Genomic DNA, 23,516 nt, shown 5'->3' on the forward strand with positions numbered 1-23,516 from the left:
TATGTCTTTAACCTCTAAGTCAGAACTCCTCCGTTTCCTTTTTCTTTCTCTCTCTCTCTCTCTCTTTTCTTGGTCGGAATGGTTCATTTGAAAAACCAGGTGCCGCTCTAATCAAGAGCCCCTTCACTGAAGCGCTCCAATTAGGATATTTATTTTGAAAGATTTAGCTGGAAATCATTTTGGTATAATTTGACTCTCTTGACGGCGGCACGAGCCCCGGGCTTCCAAATAAGGAATCCGGCTGTTGCTGCGCGCGGACACACACAGACAAGACAAGGACGCTCCAGAGCCGCGAGCTCAGGGGGCACGGACGGCGGTTCCCGACGCGCGCGCTCAACCCTCTTTGATTTGCCGCGGCGCTCGACGCTCACATTCACCTGGAAGAGACAGTGGAAGGTGAACGCGGGGAGGATCTGAGGCTTGGGAGAATAACTTCAGGAGAGCCAGGTCGACCTTTGGGGAATAACAAACAAACACAACAAGTATTTGTAAACGGGATTCTCCGTGCGTAAACGACAGAGGAGCGTCTCGTTCTGGAACTATGTGAGCGCTGTGGGGATTTTCTGGACCAATTTTACGCACTGGAGGCAAAGTGGGAACTAACGGACATCCAGAACTGCTCTTTCTAAGTTTTACTCTCTTCTTGATCCCAGTCTTTATTTTGCTCAGTGTTTCTAGTGATGCGTTTTGCGGACTTATCTTAGGACTTATCCACGGGCTTTGGGAATTGGGAACTGTGAACGCACCGAGCTTTGGTCACTGGCAGCATGCATCAGAAGGACTTGTAACTTACTAAAGGTAAATTCTGTTTTTTATTTATTTATTGGTAATTAAAAAATGATTCACTTGTACTGACCCTCTGCTGACACCGCTGCTGCACACACACACACATACACACACACACACACACACGACATCAACACAGCCTCTTACGTTTTTCTCTGCGTTTCGTTTTGGCGAGATACGCGTCGATCTTTGTCACTGTTGTCACTGCGCGTCTTGGAGCTAAATCAGCTAAGAAAAAGAGATCTATTTCAAGTTAATACTAAAATATCTGGTTATTTATTCTGTAGGTGTGCCCCCCCCCCCCCCCTTTCATTTTTACTGGGGACTAGGATTTCCCAGTCTCACACACCCGGCTGGTTTGCGCTCGGGGAGTCGCACCGCTGGTGGACGGTCGCCGCCTGGGTTACTCAGCCCGCGAGCATCGAGGGAAGCGCGTTTCTCTTTGGGGATTTTTGTAACCAAGCTTCGTTCAAACACCATGAAATTTCATGAGTTTTGGTTTTTTAAAGGTTTAACACCAGCTAGGACGTCACTGGAGGCATTTAAAGAATGCGTGAGCGCAACTCTTTTTAGCAGCATGTAGATATTAAACACATGCAGAGGAATATTTTGCAGTAAATAAATACATTTCAACTTTGTTAACAGCCATACCAGCCAAAGTGTTGTGCCCTTTTTGCCCCTCCATTAATTTTAGCAGTGTGTATATTTGCCAGTATGCAAGGCTGCATTTACAGTTAAACATTTGTTTTTTATTCTTCAGTTTGTCTTTTGAGTTATTTATTCAAGAAGCAAACAGCTAGTATCCACTTAAACCTGACTGTATTGAACTTAATATATTTTTATTGACAAAAGACTTTTAAAAATATTTGTGTTATAGGTTGAGGTGATGGTTTAATCTGTGAAGATAATTAATCTGTTATGTTATTGGAATTTAAATCCAGCATTCATTTTATCCTGCTCAAATGTACAAAGGATGGAAAGAGAATATGATAAGACACAGTGAAATCATGCCCATTGATGCTTATGGGAGACACCAGAGGCACGCAGCTGATTTCTTTGCAGTGGAGTAGGCAGACGAATGCTCAGAGCCTCTTGCTGTGGCGCACTTTCAGTCAGCCTGGTATCACTCACTGATGGCCAGCAGTCGCATTCCCCACAAAATGGGTTGTCATTCACTGTCCCCCTTCTGGTGCAAGGAGCCTCCCTCAACTCTTCTTGCACTGCAGCAAGACTCGGTAATGTCCATTCTGTGCATGTGCATGCACAAATTGAGAATGATACAGGCTAGAGACGGGTGGGCTGCTGTTTTCGGTCAAACTTTGTAAAACAGTGTTTTCAGTTGGATTTCCAGCTATGTAGGTTAAGATTTAGGTTTATGTGTGTGTTTTCCAAGTCTGGATGCTTATAATCAATAATTGAGTCCAACAGGCATTTTCAAGTTCCCAGATCATACTAGTGGGGGCACTATAAAAACACACAGCCTCGTCCAGTGGACAATACAGCTTTTATTTTTACTAGTTACTGTGCCAAAGCTGCGTAATGTTGGCTTTCGTCAGACGGTTGAGCTAAAAGTCACAAAAAAAAAAAAAAAAGGGATTCTCAACCAGCGAGGATTTGGTCAGTAGAAGTCTATTTTAGGGGATGTGGGCACTTGACATCTGAAAGTGCTGCATCTTTATTGTTTGTTTGATGCACGTGCACTTTAAAGCTGAAGAATACTCACAATTTCCAGCTTGAACGATAATGGGATTTGAAGGCCAGTGCCAGTAATGATAGACCAATAACACGCTGCACCAAACAGTTTATAGAAACATTTCATAAATTATCAGAAAGAAGAAAATATATATTAGAAGGGAATAAAATACTCCACCGGAGGCGAAATGAATTCAATCCTTCTGAGTGAGCGGCTCTCTCTAGCAGCCCAGTGCTGCATGTTTTTCAGAGGCTGGGATACATTAAGGTCAAATTATATTACATGTGCCTTTTTCACGTTTAGTGTCCCCTCTTCATATGTTTCATTAAATCCAGCTCCTCTACTCGTGCATCTTCCAAGAAGGGGTGTGCAGTATGTAAAACCTCTGTGCACAACACAGCCATCATTAGGAAACCTCAGCGAACTACCCTTGCCACCAAGTCGCTGCAGCCTGTGACGCCTGTTCAACAAGGATTATTTGTTTTTCATTAAGAAACTTATTTTCACTTCTCTTTAATATTAAAATGTTCCAGTCAAGACCCTGCAGATGATGAGTCTCACATCATAATTCTGTGCATTTTATAACACATGAGCACATAAAATAAAAAAAACTAAATAACGTTGCTTTCTAACTGCAAAACATATATTTTATTTATGTTTTATTTTTTTATGTTGTTTATGTATTGCAAAGAAAACACATCATACATCCAGGTAAGTCCTGCCCTCAGTCCATCCAGAGAGTCACATGTACAGCACTTGTCTGCTATTCAGGGCCAGTGCCAGGTTCAGAGTCTGAGAAGCTCTACTAACACCCCCCCTACCCCCCTCCCATCACCCCCCAGGTATGGATATTAGCAGTCAACTGTTTTATCCACAATAAAGAGAGCAGATAACAGAAATAGACTGAACAGCAGTGCCCTGACAGGCACGGCTGGCTCAGAGTCACAGGGATGAGACAAGCCAGCAACACAACACAGGCCTTTTCAGAGGCATTCATGCATGATTTTTCTAACCTAGATGTCCCCCTTTGTTTCTACATCTTAACATCCTCCCACTGTTTCGGGAAATACCCGTACCGTCGACTCACTCGCCTTCCCTCCATCTTCTCATCCTCTGATCGCACCCCCCCCCTCCAAAACAAGGCCGCAGTGTCCAAGGCTGTGTGTGATCAGAGAACCTCATATCTGAATTTGTGACATCAGAGAGAGGAGCAGTGAAGAGGGTGTGCGGAGGGGGGGGGACAGAGGCAGTCATTGAAAGAGGGGAGATGAATAGATGGGTGATGAGGAGACAGGCAGCGGGAAGAGAGAAGATGGATTAAAGGCAAGATAGAGAGGGACTGTAGACATAGGGCTGTGTGACACAGACAGACAGTGCTATTCTGCTGTCTCTGAGCTGCACAGATCGCTTTGTGTGTCACACCCACTACGCTTTGGACTAAATACACAGCAATCCGTTAGCACAGACAGGCTCGTCTAGTACACACACATACACACACACACACATTTTAAAGGTGAAACATGCCAATATCCTATGTTCAGAAAGTTCCTAATGGCTTCTCGATAGCACTGCGGGGAGGCTATCATTGCTTGGAGCAACTTGGAGGTTGACCAGATCCTTGCAAAACCACTGGCTCCCCTAATTAGGGACTAAACGAGAAGCTTGGGAAGGGTGATTAATGAGGCTTGTCCAATATGTGTAGTGAGACAGGAACTTAGGCTGACAACCATGTAACAGCCGCAAAGCTTCACCAGTAGGAGCCTCAGTGGCTGCATTCACACCTCGGTCCTCGTGCTCCGATCTGAATAGCTACTTAGTTGTAATTGCTTTGAATGATTTTTCATACTGATGGGGGAACTTATTTCTGAATGTGTTGAAGCAGATAGCAGATAGCATAGAAGTACAGAAAGTGCAAAATGTTGTACAAAGTTTCTAGGCCTTTACTCTCAAAGGCAAATATCAATCAACAATCAAATACAAACAATTATTTTTCAGATTGCCTGAATTTCCCTCTTGAAACCAAGTGTTTTCATTATCTTAGCTTAATCATATGTTGCAAAAAAGTGGCTTGTCAGAGTCACCTGTGGTCATGGTCATTGTCTGAAAATAGGGTAGGCACCTTAAGTTACCTTAATCTCTTTCGACAACCCTGACATCTACCTGCAATGTGGTGGGCAAATTATGTTGCTACTTTGTTCAAGTGACTCATTTCTTTGACGTCTTCTTAGTTTAGAACGGTCTACAGCATCAAATAATTTAGATAAATCAATAAGCACCACAAACTTGGTGTTAGTTAATTATACCCCTCGCCACTTTTTATCTGCAGTACCATGCTGTTCTCATTTCGCGAATGCAGGGTGAGGGATTACATGTCTACCTGTACACAGAATGAAGTCTGGTGTTGAGTGTTCCATCTACAACAGGATTTGTATTTTAATGCTTACAAATGTCTTTGTCAGCCAGTCAGCAGTAAGCTCAGTTTATGCTTGACTGTTCTCTTGACAGTTGTCTCCAGACAAAAGGAGCCATGTAGCACCTCGTCCAGCCTTTATAGCTTAGCAACAGGAATGATTAAGTGATCACACAGTTCCTTCCACACTGCTGGCTCCCACAAGACTGCTGTCATTTCATTCATGACTGAGCAGCAAAATAAACAGAAATAAAATGTAAAATTTCAACTGTTAAGAATCAATATTTTCATATCCTTGTAAGTGATCAATAATACTAACATACTATCCAATCAAACTGGGTATGAGTTCCTGACATTACCCATGCCATTAGCACATTTGTGCAACAATCATATTTATGGCCGGCGACACAGTTTTCTGAGACTAATGCGTAATTTCTTGGGTTTCTGGGGTGTCTACTTGGCTAAACGGTCTGCACTGCGTACTACTCAGTCTCATCATTCAATGATCAGGAAGGTTGCCCTCTCTTTTATACGTTTTATACTTGTACTACTCGCTTATATTTAAATACATTTGGGGTGATAATAATGTCTCAAACCTGCACTAAACTATTTCTTTTAAAAAATATTTGAAATGCCAAATGCCATTATGGGATGAACCCAGAGAGAATTATCATTTCTTACCGCTTTTCACCAAGTGCTACTAAGTAGTAGTAGTTTATCCTCCACAAAATATCTTAATGTGGAGAAGTACTGTGGTTGCCTCCTGTGAAGTGAGACTCACAGGACAGCACTACTAGCAGTGCAGGGATATTTGCTTCCTGACATATTTGAGTGAGGTACGCCCTCCTAACCAATCAGAGAATTTCAACAATTTCTGATTGATTAGTACGTTTTGTGGCTTCCTGCTTGTTCTAATGTGACGATGATGATGGGGAAAGCGTATCAGATGGTTGAAGAGCACAGCAGAGCTGGGAGAAAGAGTGCCAGCTTCTACTGTATATTGCTTTAACTTCACTGTCACTGCTCAAGCAAGCTGTTCTTAACAAAAAACCTCTGTAAACCCACTAAACCCCTATTTCTCGCAGGAGCTGGTAGAGACCAGAAACAAAGTCAAAAGAGAGTGAATGTTGGACTAATAGTCATTAGGTTACCGCAGACACGACTCTATATGAATGACAAATTTGTTCCGTATTTGTGAACAGTCTACCGAGTTCACCACATATTCTAAGCTGCCAGAAACATCATGATATATTACATGCTTTAAGCTTACAGTTAATGAAGACATCATTCATTTCATGTTCCAACCTCCACATGCCTACTTCTGGCCTCCATTCATAGAGTTCTTCTTGCATTAGCGTTGAATGTTAGTATTGTATATACAATTCAGATGTACTGTCTAGAGGTATTATGCTGGAGGTGTACAACAAGGATCTGTATTTGATCCTCTTTCATTTACTTTCCATATAAATAACACCGATCACGATGCAGATGACACAATCAGATAAGGCTTAGCCTCCATAGTTAGAGCCACTGAGTCAGCAGCTGCAGTTAGAATTTGAAAGAGTTCAGTCTGAGCGAGTAAACTTAATGTGTCCTTGAATCCAGACAAAAGAAAGTGAATGCTCCTCAGTGACAAGCTCCTGCATATCAGGAAGATTGGGACTCTTATCTCAAGGTAGGAGAGGACTGTGTTGAAATGGCATTATTTAAATAATAACTGTTCATTTAAATTTTACTTATATTAGATATTATTGATCATGATTATTATGTATTTGTGCTGCTTTTACTTTCCTCGTTGTCTGAAGGCACACTGCCCTAGGATTTGACACAGTTAGAAAATTTATGACACATCATAGTAATTTGTATGCTGTGGTTGGGTGGTCATCTCTTTATATGCAGAGATCAATTTGCTTGCTGACATTTATTTATAAGGCCATCCTGAGGTTGTCGCCATCTTACTTATGGGTCTTTATGCCTCCACTCTGAGGGTATCCGCACAGTTTAAGGAGTCTTTTCCCCTTTATTGAAGATTTGAAAGCATTCAGGTATGATGCTGCCTAGAATGACTCACAAAAATGCTTTAAATTCTAAGAACAGAACTTCGGGTCAATTCAACAAAAGCACACAGGGTGATAAGTGATAAATGGTCTTGGTGCCTTCATATTGTAGTGTGCCATACTGTGTGTTGTAGTTCTGTTCTGCATGCTCATGTTTCTGTCTTTGGCAGTGTTTTTAAATATTTAACTAGATCTGAAATTAAACTCTCCAGCAAAGGTGGAGCCTTGAGGTGACTTTCAGTATCTCTGGCCTGAAACACATGCTGCCCATAAATACAAAAAAACTTTAATAGAATTAATTTACATTTTGATGCCCTCATGCCATTTTTATTAAAAGCCTGATGTGCTATACAATCAATTTCCACCTCTAATAGGAGGGATTTGATGCCTGACATAAAACTGATTTAATATTGCTTTTTATTAATGGCAGAAATATCAGTACAATTGACAGTGGCTGTCCATACTGGTGGAACCCTTGTGTAGTAGCAGTTACAGTATGTTAGAAACAGAGCTGCGTTGCTGTGAGTCAAGGTCTTCAATTAGCAGGATTCTCTTGCCTGTTTGCTATTTATAACTTCAGTTAGCAAGTGAGCGAGAGAAGCAGAGGAAACACCTTCACACCTCAGCCTGCTCCTCAGGAAGCCTCTGAAGACAAAAACACAGCAGCCAATGGATCAAACCACGTGACCCACGTGAAGCAGAGCCAAGATCAAATAATATTTAACACCTTCAGTGACAAAAGTCAATGCACATCATGGATGCATTTTACTTCCAGAACACCTGTTATCATTGCCTTGACCAATGGCTTTCCATAACTCTAACCACTCCATTGTATTGCCTGACTTCAATTCCCTTTGTCATAATGTTCATCTTCTCATTAGATTAGATTAGATTAGATTAGATTAGATTAGATTAGATTAGATTAGATTAGATTAGAATTTGGGGCTGATATTGACTACGTTCTCCCAAGCTCTGCCATTTTTATGGCCAACCAGGTTCCCTTAGAAACAATAGCAGTCCCATATATTTGTATTTGCCTTTCCACTTAAAACTCAAAAATAGATGTAACAGCGCTTTCATTGGGCACACCAGCAGATGGGGTGGGGGTATATTCACAGGGTGTTGCTTGCATTGAGAAATTGTGATACACTGAGAGGAGATGATACCAACAAATACTGCTTCATCTTTGCTATCACACCAGTCATGAGTTACAGTGGATGCAGCGTTTTTTTTCTTTGTTTGCATTTGTGCCGCGGCATATTACACACTCTAAAATCTCAGCAGTGATGATGATTTAAGAATAATCACAGGCATGTAGGCTTGGAATGTATTCAATTCAAATCTAAATAAAGTCTAGCTCGATCGAGCAAACGAAAACAACGAAATCACAGAAACCGCTGCTGGGACTGTTATTTCCTCTCTTTCAAAAACAAAGACTAAAACCTCAAACTAAAGCCAGCTTCTTTTCACAACCATGCAAGCTCTTTCACTCTGACATGCTGCGAGTTGAAGAAATGCCACAGAAATTAGTCACATGCACGTAGGCATTTTCATGGCATTTCCCCCCCACGCACATACTGTACACAGACACCTTGGTTGGGAAAGATCGCAGATGGTTCCCTCCCTGCTTCCTCCACAGCTTTCTCAGCGGTGTCGTGACCCTCTCTTTGGCTGAAAATATGAGTTCTTATTAACACATTATGCTGTAATTTTTTGCACTTTTTGAACTCCTGGCACTTCATTTATTTTAGAATTAAATAATCATAGCTTCATGGATGCTCTAATGGCCATTTTTTAAAAAGCGTTTTGTTTTATAAATCATGTGAAGCAGTTGAACATAGCCACATACAATGTAACTGTAACCATATGTGTATCAATCTGCCCCTATGCAGACGCATGTTGCCTGTTTGTTTAAATTCAGACAGTTCTGTGCCTGTCTCAATAAAAAACGACACAGGTAGTTTTATAGTGCAGAGTGAAATTATTTTTTTTATCCTCTGTGATGAGACCAAGGGAACTCTTTGATCTGGAGTGGCTAGATAATCATCCGTAGCTGAGCCCTGATTTCCATCTCTATTCAACTCTCCCCTGGAAGCTCCATAAGAAGCCATCAACACTGGAACTAATCAGGGTTATTACCACTCTCCCCACTGAACAGCACACTTCTCCACATGTGGGACCGACTTCAGCGCTGCTATTGTTGTGCCGTATACAGATATATATCTGTTTGCTGATGCATGAGGCTGATACTGGAATTGTATTCAGCACAAAGATTGATTACTTTGCATATATTCGTAAGACAACTCGTGAACTTTCTGTTGGTTTTGTCTCTGTTTTTTCATCATCAGAACTCACTGTGGTATAATTTTACCCGCAGTAAGCCTCCCTCATCCTTACTTTATGAACTAATTAATAGCGCAAAGACGAGAAAAAGCCACTAACATCATTTCCACTAGTTTCTGGATAAATAGAAGTCCCACAAATTAAACTGAAATTAAATCATGTCAGTGGTTTGTCAATTATTGTTGTCTTGATTATACAGCTTTTCAATTCAATTCATTACCATGTGTTTTCAGATTGTCAGTCTGAGACAGTCTGTCTCATTTCTACAGATTTTACTCGGAAAAGAAACTTCACATGGTAACTGTATGTTGGTGAAGCTACAACTAAATGTGGCCTATTGAAATAAATGATTTTCTGCTTAAGATTCATGGTGGAATGACAACATTTAAATTTTGTGATCTCTAGTGCTGATCTACTGTAGTTCAATGTTTTTTTGCAATCAGTGCGTCTGCAAAACAGATGTTTCCCAGGGCCTAGTTGTCACTGTCGCTGTCATAAAAATAGCTTGGAACTTCTCCTAACAGAGGTCCACACATCAATAATGCACCTGCTGGCAATTTGTCTTCCTTTAGATAAACGTCTGTGTAAAGTTTTTGTCTTCCCACGAAAGGGAAACATGTGGCTTTGAATAGCTGACTTTCCAATCTGCCTTTGTCAGCTGTGTTGTACAGCAGCTCTGCTGAAGTGAAGCATTTATTTGTGACCCCTCCATGTTCCACCTCATTACATCTACAATGTTGTTTTCTCCACTTAGAGGACATTGCAGCTGGATACTGAGCTCGGCATATTTGGTCTACTTGAGCACTTGTTAATTTGCTGTTATGCTCTGTCATGTGGAGCTAATGGTGGACGGAGTAAGAAAATTAAGAAAACCAACGAGTGTGGTTGTAAAGATCTTAATTTCCTCGTCTCCTTCAACAAATACCCGACCACTTATATTTCATCTTTACATCAATGCAATTGAAAAGATTCAAGTCCACATATGTAGGGGGGGGCATGTAGGGGATGGACATTGGACAAGAGGTGAGGTACACTCTGGACCTTCAGACCTTCTAATACTTAAAGACTTCACATCATACCTGAAGGTAATTTAGAGTAACCAGTTAGCCTTTGTGTCTTGGGACTGAGGAAACCAGATTACCTAGAGGAAACTCACACTCAGGCATGTGGAGATCATGCAAACGCTAGAACCTTTTTGCTTTAACTGTTAACCACTGTACCACTGTACTGCCATCATATTTCTTCATTTAATTTTAAATATTCTGAACTTATTTCTTTTTTCCTGCCTCAACTTTTGCCCCTTTTTTAAACTATCCTCACCAGAACCTTATCTTTTATCCTCTCTTCTCTTTGTCTCACTTCTACCCTCTTCTCATCCATTCCCTGTCCTTCCTGTTTTCCTCTCAGAGCTATTCTACTTGACCCAGCTCTCCTTCACTTTCATCATCTTTGCCCTCATCCTCTTGTGATCATTTCTCAAATTTCATCTCCCATGCTTTTTTCTTCTGTGCTCCAACATTTTAACTCGACTCTCATGTCCACTCCTTGCCCTTTCATCATCTTCCAGCTCTCCTCTCCTCCCCTCTTCTTTCCTGTGATGGATGGTGTGGGTCAGTGTGCAGTCTCTGACAGTGATAGTCTCTGTCACTGTTCACAGGCTCTGGCTGTTAGTGTTACCTCTCCTCCCCCCTCCCCAACTTTATCAGCAGTCTTCTCAGGTCATTGATTCAAGTCTGCAGGAGAAGTGGGAGAACAGTTTTTTTGTGATTTTGGCTCCTGAAGCAACAGGAGGCTTCATACTCATTGCAGGGTACGCTCAGTGGAAAAGAAATTAGACTTGGTTATAACTGATTGTTACATTGCTTTTTCACAATTTCTCATTCCCAAACCATTGATATGAAATCGTAAACCTAAAAGTATCTAATAGTGAACCTATGGATCAGCTGCACCCTGTGTACATGTACATGTGTACAGTTGGGAACCCCTGCTATACAGGCTGTACAGTAGGGGCTCCCAACTGTTCTGCTAGTTTTAATAACTATCCCCAGCTGTTCTCCTGCTGATTACCCTCGATGCAATGAAAACGTTACAGCACGAAAAAGATCACAACAAGATTATGTACAGTGCTGTAAAAAAAGTATCTGCCTCCTTAAAATTTCCAGTTTTTGCATATGGCTCACACTTAAATGATTCAGATCATCAACCAAACCTTTATACAATACAAATAACCAGAGGAAATACAAAGTGCAGTTTAAATGATGATTTATTAAGGGAAAAAAAATCTATCCAAACCTGCATGGCCCTATGTGAAAAAGAAATCCTTCCCCACTTGCTAAATCATAAACCACATTTTTTTGGAAAGTTGAGTTTAATTTAACTTGCCACACTTGGGCCTGATTATTGCCAGACGTGTCGAATAGAGAAGTCACATAAATAGAATCTGTCGGATAAAGTGAAGCACGCCAAATGATCTAAAAAAAGAGCCATTACACACAAATGGAGAAAACTTGGAACAGGGGTTCACTTTCCCAGGAGTTGCCGGTCTACAAAAATGACTCCAGGAACATAATGTTATAAAAGAACCAGAGACAGCGTCTAAAGAACTGTCTCTTAAAATAAAAGTTTTGCCATATGACTAAATGTAAGTATAAATAAAAATACTTTTGTTTTATGTAAGGAATATCACAGCTCCTTCATCACTCCACCCAGATCAAGATGTTTTTATCTACTTGAGGCAAAACCTCAGTACACATTAGTCCTTCATTGTCCTACAATTGCGTGACAATACAGATTATTCACAAATGTGCATTGTCAGAGATGCCTCTGTGTTGATGTAATGCACCTGAACTGCAGTACAGTATGTGAGCAACTTCAAAGTACTGTCACTGTCAGTAAAAGCCAAAAGGTCACATTGACTTTGCCTCAGCATCTGGCCTCTAGGTAGGGTGAGGCCAGATGTTTTCATGTTTGCCAGCCAGCAGGGCGTGCAAGGGTGACACTGAAAAATGATGAAATAGATTTTTAAAATGTGTTGAAAATACATTAATAATTTGGCTCTAGTTTTTGTGGATTTAATGAATGTCATCTGAAACAACTTAATTTGAGAAAACACCACAGAGAATACACTGTAAAACATTGTAAAGAAATTTTAATTAAATTAACTATGATTTTCTTGTTAACTTAATATGGATATACAGACACACTTTTTTTTTTTAACATTTGATTGTTTCTATTCAATCAAATGACGTGCATCTAAATGAAACAATTTTTGAGCATAGAATAATAGTCAAATCAAATGTGCATGTTAAAGTCTACTGTCAAAATACTCTTTGCATCAATAACTGCCTGACATATTTGTGCCTTTCTACTAATCAGTTTTTGCAGATATTCAGTTGTGATTTCCCGCCAGGTGTTCTGCAGCACTTCCCTGTCATGATTGGTTAAGGTTCCTAAACTGTAGCCACACTAGCTGGTTAGGGTTCAGATCCAGTGATTGAGCTAGCCAAGCCATCACAGTTATGGTGTAGTATCCAGCAGCTACTTTCTTCAAATAATTCCCACACAACTGGAAAGAATGCTTGGGGTCATTCTCTTGCTCCAAAATGAAGTTAATCCCTAACTGGCCATTACCTACAGGGAATGTCTCTTACTCTTCTCAGTATGGAGTGGTATCCATCCAGATTTAGGATGCCTTACACATGATGCAGATCTTACACTCTCCTATTGACAGAACATCCCCAGATCATCACATTTCCACCTCCTTGCTTCACCAATGGTGTGTTTTCATAAGCTCTAAATCTAAGCTCTGTATGATTTTTAATGCCTCCTAATTTACACTGAAACTTGCTCTGCCTATGGTGGAAAAAACAAATATAAGTTCAGATTATTGATTTACTAGACATAAACTTGAAATAAAGTTTAATATGTTTTAATACAGACAGGACATCCTTTAATGCACTTTAATTATAGAGAAACAAAAATCTTTACAGTTTAATGCTGAATGAATAGCAAATGGTAGTTGTTTTTTAAGGTCATAAAAGACTGCTACAAACATTAATAATGGATAAAAATTGATATTAGATTCTGTCATGCAGGTCAAGGTGAAACAATGGATGGTGAAAAATCTTCAAGAACTTTTAAGCAAGTCTACTTGCCACTGCACAGCTATATTGGGATAATAATATTCCGTCATTAAAGAGTCAGCAGTGGATTATTTGGTACGGCATTTGTCCATGAAATCCAGGACTGGTGTTCTAATTTATCTATCATCTATGTAGAGCTGCCAATCAACAATTACCCAATGGCGATCAGTGTAGTAGTAGTTAAAAGTAGTTGAAATTAAATTATCTAATGACACCCAGTACTTTTATACAAGATAATATTGACACAGACTGTATTCGAAATCTGGATTTTAGCAATTAACAATGCTAGAAATTTCATTGGGGTTTTGAATGGGGATAGTCTACTTCTGGAAGTTTTGGATTAACTTTGGCTTTATATAGGTTAAGCAGTGTCTTTGTCCTGTCTAAGGAGCTTAGACCTGACCAACAACCAAAACAGAGAGTTAAAGGTCTCTGTAGAGGTAAATGATACCTCAGGACAACACATTTTCCCTGGAGTTTTTTTCTATTAGCGCATGTGGTAAAATTTTATTACTGCCATAACACATGAGTTTGTGTCAGTAGCCACTTGGCAGCTACAGTATGATGCCAGATAAATCAACATTTTAAGTTCAGTGTGCCAGCAGATCTGTTGAAACATTTTTTGGCAGATTTTTTCAGTGGCACTGTGAAGGTTTTGAAGGTTAGAATGATGCAGACAGTGTCAGCACGCTGTTAACCTCGGCTAACTTCAGGTCTGTCAGCTCTCAGGCAGCAGAAAAACACAACGTTAGATGCTCTGACTTTGTATAGAGCAGAATATCAAGCTGCCAGTCAGGAGTCTGTTTGATACGCAGCCATTGTTTTGCTTTGGCTACAGGTCAAAAAGAGAGCAGCGGGCAAAAATAACATGCAAATACCAAATCAAACGCCTCATGTCCAACCTCTGCCCATTTGTGGTATCTAATGAAGACGCTTAACATGTTGGATGTGATTTTTGTTGCTGGCCTTTAATCCAATATCTCCACCATCTGCCCTTTCTGGAAGCTCTCAAAGCTTTATCTCTGCCTGCGCTGGAAGAACAGATCAGATTTCTCCAGTATTGATGAAGTTTGAATTTCTGCAGCTGGCGCTGTTTTCTGTTGAACCACTTCTCATAACTACCCAAGTCTTCTAAAGAGAGGAAACACAACATGCTTCACTTGCTGTGCAGCCAGTTTTTCTTTTTTTTTTAGTAAAGACCTCACAAGAGCTGTTTTCACAACATCAAATGTGAAAACTTTAACTAGCTAAGCTTTTCTTTTCATCAGTGTGAGAGCAACAAAAGACATTATTTTAAATGAAAATGCCACAGACCATTAATTTAATGTAGGATTACAGGGAAATAGAATGTAGATAAAAAACAAAACAAAACAAAAAAAACATCTGTTTTGCAAGAATGCAGAACAGGAAGTTTGGAAGAGGCAATAGAGCTTACTGTAGCATCATTTTATTTTTTGGTGACTATAGGAGGGGAGCAGGTAGCTGCCATAGGCCCAGCATACAGTGATGAAGGAGGCCTGTCAGTGTGTGTAATCAGCCATTTATACTGGAGCCAGTCACCAGGGACACACAATCTTTCTGTCTCTCAAAGTAACACAACACACATAAACACAAAAGGGCTTTATTTCTCATGATTCAGTACTTCACTAAAGATATTCAGCATTGCCACTACTTCTACTACTACTTCTACTAGTAATAGTTAGTACACTCACTTTATGAGTGTGTGGACAGTGATTAGCACACTGTCATCAACTGAAATACACACAGTAGGACCATGGCTGAAGTCCAAGTCACTTTGATCACATGCCAAACATGAAATCTATAAAATGTTTTCAATTTGATTTTAAATTTGATTTATTGAGTTTTCTGCTCATTTGAAATCACTCCTCAATGGTAGCTGCCGCCTATTAGAAGACACCAACACCTTCTCATCTTATAGCATGACATAATACATACAAGTAAACACTACTCAAGTAAACAATCTGGCTTCTTATGCACTACTATTAAACTCAGAAGTAGCTCACGTGGTAGAGCAGTCATACTATATGAACCCCAGCGTTAGTGGTTCCATTCTTGCTTCTGCCTGACACAGAAACCCCGTACTAGCGCCGATATGTAATATCTGGCAGCTGTCCAACCACAATTTCCCCAAGGGGATCAATAAAGTATGTCATTATCATAAAGCTGGAGTTAAACATACCCAATGTTATATTTGTTAAACATTTTTTAACCATGTCGTCCTTATAAAACAGATAAAAATTTAAATATAATGTAACGCTATTTTAGTTTTGTCAGAGTTTCGAAAAGTAGCTTTCTCTTATCAAATGTGTCTATGTACTCTTTATCAACGAGGCACTTCCAATCTAGTAATGAACACCTGCCTTGTATAGACATGAATGTGAGACTGCAAGACAGTGAACCCTGTAGTAGCGCCATCATTTACGTGCAACTGTCCAACAACAAGTTGTATGTATTTTATGGTATTTTTATTTATATTTTTTTCCACAACACTGCAGATAAAACCTTTTTTTAAGAACATTAATGCTTTGTGGTTGCACGATGGTGGAACGACCTGCCCACCTCTACGTGCTTAGCTTCCTCACTTTTAATTTTCAAAAACTTGCTGAAAACAGAACTCTTCCAAACCTTTATTTGTACTTAAATCTTTCTCTGAACCTAAAACCTTGAAAACAAACATACACAACTGGCACTTATACCCAATGAAACTGAAACAGCTCTTTCTAGAGCACTTTACTTTAAAGTTTGTCTCATTGGCTTAGATGTTTGCTTTGTAAGTCGCTTTGGATAAAAGTGTCTTACTCCAAATAACTAAATGTAAAATGTAAGTGTAAATGCAACCAGATTCTGGTTTCTGTTAACATAATAATGTGTTGTTAATTCATATAAATGGCAAGAAACAGATATGTTGATATTGAATCACTAAAATGTTCTGTCAGAATATCCCATCATGTGGTCTACATGCTATAACCACAGTTTTTTGTACTGTTATAACATTTTTATGGTTATGTTTTAGCACTTGGTGTTCAGTGTGTGTTTAGCATGTTTGGTTTTGGTAACATTTGGTTAAGGTTAGGGAAATACTTGTCATGTTTTAGTGAATCTTCAGACACAATGTATTTTTGTACTTAAATGAAACTGCAGTCTTACTTTAACCAAAGTACTTACTTAGTGTTTTTTAACACCAAACCACACACAGGACTCTGAAAGTCACAAGGTGAGACAGTGCACAGGTTTGAGGATATTTATTGTCTGTGTAAGCCACCTCATATGATTGCATTCTCTCCGTGTCAGTCTTAATCCCTACATACTGATCTGTAAAAGCTAAAGATGTGCGTGACCTCATATAGAAAAAATACATATATGCTTTAGGACAGGTTTGCTTGAATGAGTTATGAGCATATGGCTGCAGTGCAGTGAAATGCTCACAGGGTGTGTGTGAGAGTTGTTTATGTATATGTGGCTGATGGCTCCATATGGAGACAGGGATATCATAAATCCATTACTCAGGGGAGTAGGGAGGTGCTGCGTGGGCTCTGCGGCCCCTTCCCTCAAGGAATGATTGTAGAGGAACCACAGTAATAGTGGCTGGCTGGGTAATTGTGCCCTAAAGGCACGTCATGGTTTTTTTTTTTTTCACTTCTGCGCTGAGGAATCACACCAACACCCTACAGGCATTTAAAATGACTGCAGCAAAGACAGCAACTCAGAGGCGATAGAGGGATGAAAAAAATGATAACACCACAGAAATGAAAGACACGGAGATTCTTTTGTTGTGTCACATTTACAGTGGGAGTGATCTGTGAACTGAGAATAAATGTTCACCTCAGCCTCCTAGTGGTAATTACATATAGAACATGTGTGGGGGTGGGGGGTGAGCTCTCATGTCTTCCTTTTGGCATTGTGAACTGTGGAAACACTGGGGGTGGAGGGCACACCAACCACGCTTCTCAAAATTAAAATTTGAACCCAACACTTCTCCACGGTGTTACCGTTCCATGTTGAGCACAAACCAGATATGAATCATGAGTTGATGGATTTCTCATCTAGGGTGCCTCAACTGCATCTAAGGCTGCCCTAACCCTCTGATGGGTTGTTGGGGGCTTTACAAATCTACTTTCCCTCCTCTAGAACAAATTCTAGGCTAGCAGGCTTCTATTAGGTACAGGCTTTTGGTAGAAAAAGGTCTTTACTTCAACAATTGTATTTGAAGTGTCCTTCTTTTCTGATCTGCTCTGTTTGCCCAGTTCAACACAAACTCAACACTCCTTGTATTCATTTGAAATTGGACAGATTTGCTTCATACACTAATATAGTTTTTATTGTTTAATATTTGCAGCATATACAGTTTTCTTCACACCAGCTTGATTGGTTTAAAGGACAACAAAGCCTAGTGGTTCTAAGGAATAAATTAAAGTTAAACACAACCAGTGTCAGAGTCCTGTAAAACATACATATAGCTATCTAGAAAATGTCCTTCAGTCACAGTAGGCTGCCCATGTCAGCTGCAAAAAAAGTGTATTATATTAGATCACTGTAAGGTTGTTGATTTGAAGGAGTCCTCTTCATCTTTTCTGGCAGCCAATACATATGGTGTAGGTCACTGCTCTGCTCTAAAGTTTGGGTTTAGGGTTAAATATCGACATTACATGCATGTTGTACCTGTAACCTTAACACTAAATGACAATTTTACTAAACCTAACCATATTTATTTTGTACCTAAACCCAATCAAACCATTATATTTGCACAGTTTTAACCCAGTGTTTTAAACTGTCAACAAAAAAGATCCCGGGTGCCTTTTTGTTGGCTAATAGGTGCAAGCAAAGGAAACATCTCCTGTCATCAGGTTGCTCTGTTAACATATGCCTCTGAGAATCATATGTGTGAATAGGGACAAACTTTAAGCATGATTTTGTATTGCACAATACGTTAATTTGGTCGTCCTGAAGCAGAACATGATGTACTTCTGGCCAGTTGTAACAGACAGTTTACAGACTTGGAAAAATTTTCCATGTCCATTTTGTCCTAGACCAAAATCACCTAATCCACAAGCAGGGGCTGTATCAATGGTAATGTTAAACCAGACTGAGGGTCAGGTCAGTTTGTGAACAAAAACACACGACAAGTCTGTCGGGATCATATTGTTGAAGTGAGAGGTCGCTGCACCAACAAAATCTTTAAAAGCGTTTGAGCACCACTTTGATACCATCATTTCCGTTGTCTAATGATCTTGCTACTCAGCCACATTGAGTGAATCTACCATAAAACCCTTTATTCTAGTTGAGGTCCAACCTCTTCTGCTTCTTGGTAGCTCTGTTCTCCTCTTGTCAGTTACTGCCACAGCAGCTCATCTTTTTTTCCTCTCTACCTAAGTCTTTTTGGGTCAGTAACAAAGTGCCATGCAGCTTTCTCTCCTGAATTTCCATCTACATATTGCAAAACTCTCATTCTTTAAATTTGAAATCAAATTTCTGTCTAGATGTTCTGCTACTCGAGTTCATTTTAACTGTGTTCTGGAAAAATTTAGTGACTTTGGTTCTAGTATGGTCTTTCAAATGCAGCTTTCACAATCTTCTTCTGTTATGACCAGATGTTGACAACCATCAAAAGCCTCACCCTAAACTCCAAAGACACACCCCTTTACCCCCTTTATGTATTTATATGCATTAAGCGTAGTGACTCCTCTGCATAGGTCACAGTGGTAACACTAAGTGTTGCATGATGAAAAAGAAGTAAACTGAGATAACCTGTCCTCTTTTTCTGCATATAATGACAAAGAAATAATGAAGAAGACCACACACATAGATCAAATCAATCAAGTCGTTTATTCTTTTGTACGTATTCAAGCCAGTCGCAATCTTCAGTCCACAGGTGCTAGCCATAAATTTCCCCCATTGATTTGTAGTATATATGGATTTTTCTCCCAACCGTAAAGCCCCAGACTAAAATAAGCTTTGTTTGGCAGCTCATGCACTTGTAAATCTGCCTGTGACATTTTGATAGTGGGTGACACACTGAGGGGAAGAGCAAATATCATTAGAATGGGACAGGATTAAAATCTGTCACTCAAAGGGTTTATTATCGACAAAACCAATGTACGATGCTCAGAGCCGGTGCTGATAGGAACCTCAGACAGGAAGAGAAAGGGTGGGATGAAGCTTTAGCAAAAGGAGGCACTTTGGGGGGGTGGGCCTGTCAGTCAGGGTGTCCCTGGTAAACAGAGTGGTAAATATTTCAGCCGTCATGGCCGAGTGTAGGCAGCTGGTCCCTTTTGCATGGCAATGAGAGGAAAGGAGGAGAACCTGTCTCAATGGAGCCCTTCAACCCTGGGAAACCTCGACACACACACACCAGCTGAATGATGGCCACAGGACAGTGCAGGTCTGTACTGCCTTGCTGGCTTCCCTCTTTATTTCCCACAGACTTCACTGCAGCTCCTCATCAAACCTCTTAATTGAAAAGGAATACGTGACTTTTTTGTGTTTATTCCCAGTATTAATAGCAGGAACGGATTTTATTTCAGCACAAACCTGGCAGAAATTGACCATTTGTGATGTTTCATTCAAGATGCTGTTGCATCATGCCTTCCACAAAAGTGATTTTGTTGCTGGCGGCGATCCAAATCCAAGTCCCTTAATATTTTTATTTGTTGGTACTGAGTCAGATCTCTGAGGTTTCTAAGCTGAAACGATGTGTTGCCAGTGAGCAGTGAGGTGTGCTATTTTAACCAGAAGCTACAACAGTACAAATGCTGCAGAATGTTTTGTACATGGCTGCGTAATGTCAGAGCTCAGCACATTTCGCAGACTTCACCGTCTGAACTAAGGACTGTTGGATCTCAGAGTCCCAAATCATTTTTAACATCCACACGCTAATTCACACTCTGCTGAAGAACCCACATATGAAGAACAGTGCTCTTCTGCCAGTCCTTTAAAATGTGCATCAATCGCCACTGATAATATTATTTTCATAAAAAGATGAAGCCAAACAATAAATCACATTTTGTAGCACAATTTAGACAGGCAGTAACTTCCAGTCTCCCTGACAAACATGTACTTTAAGTTCCACTATTGGATGAAAGCTAGATTTGAACTTTATCATTTGGACTGGATTATTGAATGAACCTTTGTGGCATCCAGCATGTGCTTGGCGCTCACTGTGACTTTTCACACATTGCATCACACATTGCAGTGGACAGACTAATTGTTAGTCTCATTTTTCTTTACCTGAAAATGAATTTTGGGATGTGGATGAGGTAGTGTGTTAATGGAGGGGAGTAGATAATACACCCCAATGCCCTCTCTTGGCGGGTAGGTAGTTCTAATGTTTCTGTCAGGCGTCGATGATGCCTTGCTTTTACGCACAGACTCTGGCTTTGGTGTATCAGTGTGTGAAATAAGATCAGCACACATTGAACATCAAGTGGTTTTTCCTTTTTTTGAAGTACCTGGCACTAACAGAACATCTTGGCACTGCTAATATACAGTAGCTCCTAAGTGTTTAGTTATCAGACTTTCTCAAGAAGTATATTTCAGCGTGGATGACTTAACACTGACTTACTCCCAAGTGGATAAACATTTGAATCATCTGGCTATATACTGAAAATGTCCTCAGATCACTGTTGTGCCTGTGTGCCAAACACAAAGTGCCAAAATCTTGTCAGAAGGTAAACATACCACCGTTGGCACATCTACATAAACATGATGTGTAAGAGAATGTCACGTGCAGTGCATACTGGTAGAAAAAAGGACTTTATCTCCGTGCTTTGCACAGCAAATGGTTTGTTTTCCAACTTCTTTGACAACTTCTGAAAGCAGTGCTGCCGTCACTGAACTGAGAGCTGAAAGAAAACTGTAAAATGTTCCTTTATCAGTTAATTACCAGATGTAGTTCTCCATGTAAAGTTCCACAGTCGCTTCTAGTTTAATACTTTTTTTTTTCCAGCTTTGTTTTTCCTCATGTTATAGGAGCCCGGTTTGAACTTTAACTGCAGGCTTTGTCAGGCCACTGCAAGTCTCAGCACCACATCATTGATGATCAATGGAGCTCTTTTCTAAAGCTCCACTACACAGACTCCTTGTTTGTTTGGTTTTCTGTGTTTGGTCTTACAGTAATAGCCTGGATTCAGAGTCCTTATCGCTGTGCTCGAGCAGAACAGGTTAGTGTCGTTCCTGAACTCACACACACAAGCACACACAAAAGCACGCTGCACAGTATTCACTGTAGATCAGTGGTGCATGAAAGACACAGAGATTCACTTCACATAGGCCTCACAGAGGCAGCAGTAAAGCTTGTGTTTGTGCCGTTATGCTGTGTTTATGATTGTCATTGCCAGCTTACAGCACATCAATAATCTTAGAGGTCTGAATTCAGACTTAAATGTTTTCAGTTAAGGCTGACTGAGAGGTAGAATCTTGAAATACATTTAAAGTATGGTGAAGAATAAGGGTAATAACTTTATGGTTCATGATTCAAATCAGGTGTAAGTTAGAAAGTCCAACACCGAAACACCAACAATAACCACTGGTAATTAACTTGTAACCTTTAACATAAGCTTATTTTAAAACCTGGTCCTTCCCTAGACCATAATACAGGCTTAAGCAAGATGTGGTTGGGGTAAGTAGGGGTTAGGGTAGAGGTTCAGCTTAGGGTCAGCAGTCCTTAGGGCAAGGGTTAGACTTAAATGTGGGTTTTTTTTTAATTTAAGTCAATGTAAAAACCCTGCAAGGTGATAAAGCCATGACAGAGATGTGTGTATATCTGTGAGAGAGGTTTCCACTAAATTACAGTGATTCATCCCCCAGCCCAAAATAGACAGGAGCCTTCAAAAACCCGAGGAACACAACCTGTGAAATCTGATTACAGTGCCTGAAATAGTCAGGGGGAATTTAGCCAGAGCGTCTGCTCGATGAACACGCAGTTTTGTTCTCATGACTTTCATACTGCCACGAATGTTTTGACGCGTAATGGTGAGAACGCATATTTTGAATCACGCATTCACAGAGACACACACACACTCACACACACACTTTTGTGCTCTGACACACAGACTACAGTAAATGCTGCTTGTGGAATAAAACAAAGAAAGTTCAAATGCCAATACCTACCAGCACCATTAACAAAAAATATAAGAGATGCAAATTCAAACCTGAACCAGCGAGAGCCCAGCACTGAGTCTCAGCTCATTAAACATCTGTGGCCCTGGTTACATTAAAAGTCCCATCAGAATCACAGAATCACATGTTTTCATTTACATTTTCTGCTTCTTTTGTCCACAAGGGAGCAAAGAAACAATAGCCAGGTGAATTAATTGCAGCTGAGATGTCAAAATGTCAATTCTGAGCTGCGGCACTGCTGAGTGAAGAAAACGTACAAAGCCCACTGTAATAATGGATTTGTTCTAAGCACAGTAGCAATTAAACATCAATCAAAGTGTTTGCTGATGAAATCTCTGACTAAATATTAGGTTTATGAAATCATCTATATAATGTAAAGCACCATGTAACAGCACATTGAACGCATCAATATACAGTAGTGATCAGTGAATGCCTTTGCATCATCACCTGGTGGAAGAAAAGAAAACAGCATGTTACTGACACTGGTGCAGAGGTGCAGGTACTATTAATTTTGGCAGCTGATGATTTAGTCTTAGTCTTTTGACATAATTTGAGCACATGCAATATGATTTATCAAGCCTGGAAGTAATTCCATTGGATGCAATTGTGTCTGTATTGTGTCATATACAAACTAAACATGCAATTTTCAAGCTTATGCACAAAATTTAATAATATACTATTTGGTGATTGTTAGAGTAAAAATGATTTACTCACTGATAATTATCTAATTATCTTATTACATTTTTGTTTAATTATTGTTTCTTACTTCTTGTTATTATGAAGGATATATGTTTTTGATGTTTAATCCTGTCAGCAACAGGAACATGTTATACTCTGCTGATGCTGCACTCTGCACACAGACATAAAACAGGACAGGTCAGAAAAAGGTCAGCATTCTCAGAGTTGACCAGTTCTCGTCGCTATACACCTATGAGCAGTGTTTTATCCTC

At 40.0% G+C, this 23,516-nt stretch overlaps 1 protein-coding gene across 1 annotated transcript in view; it reads left to right on the forward strand.

Moving 5' to 3' along the window:
* Window positions 1–365: 365 nt before the first annotated feature.
* The window catches only part of LOC113169466 (adhesion G protein-coupled receptor B1-like), a 38,598-nt gene continuing 15,447 nt past the window's right edge, over window positions 366–23,516 (forward strand). Inside the window, exon 1 of the mRNA XM_026370865.1 lies at window positions 366–798. The gene's annotated coding sequence lies outside the window, so the exon portion shown is untranslated. The remainder of the gene's footprint in view (window positions 799–23,516) is intronic.

Source organism: Anabas testudineus, chromosome 16, assembly GCF_900324465.2.
Source record: "Anabas testudineus chromosome 16, fAnaTes1.2, whole genome shotgun sequence".
NCBI lineage: Eukaryota > Metazoa > Chordata > Actinopteri > Anabantiformes > Anabantidae > Anabas > Anabas testudineus.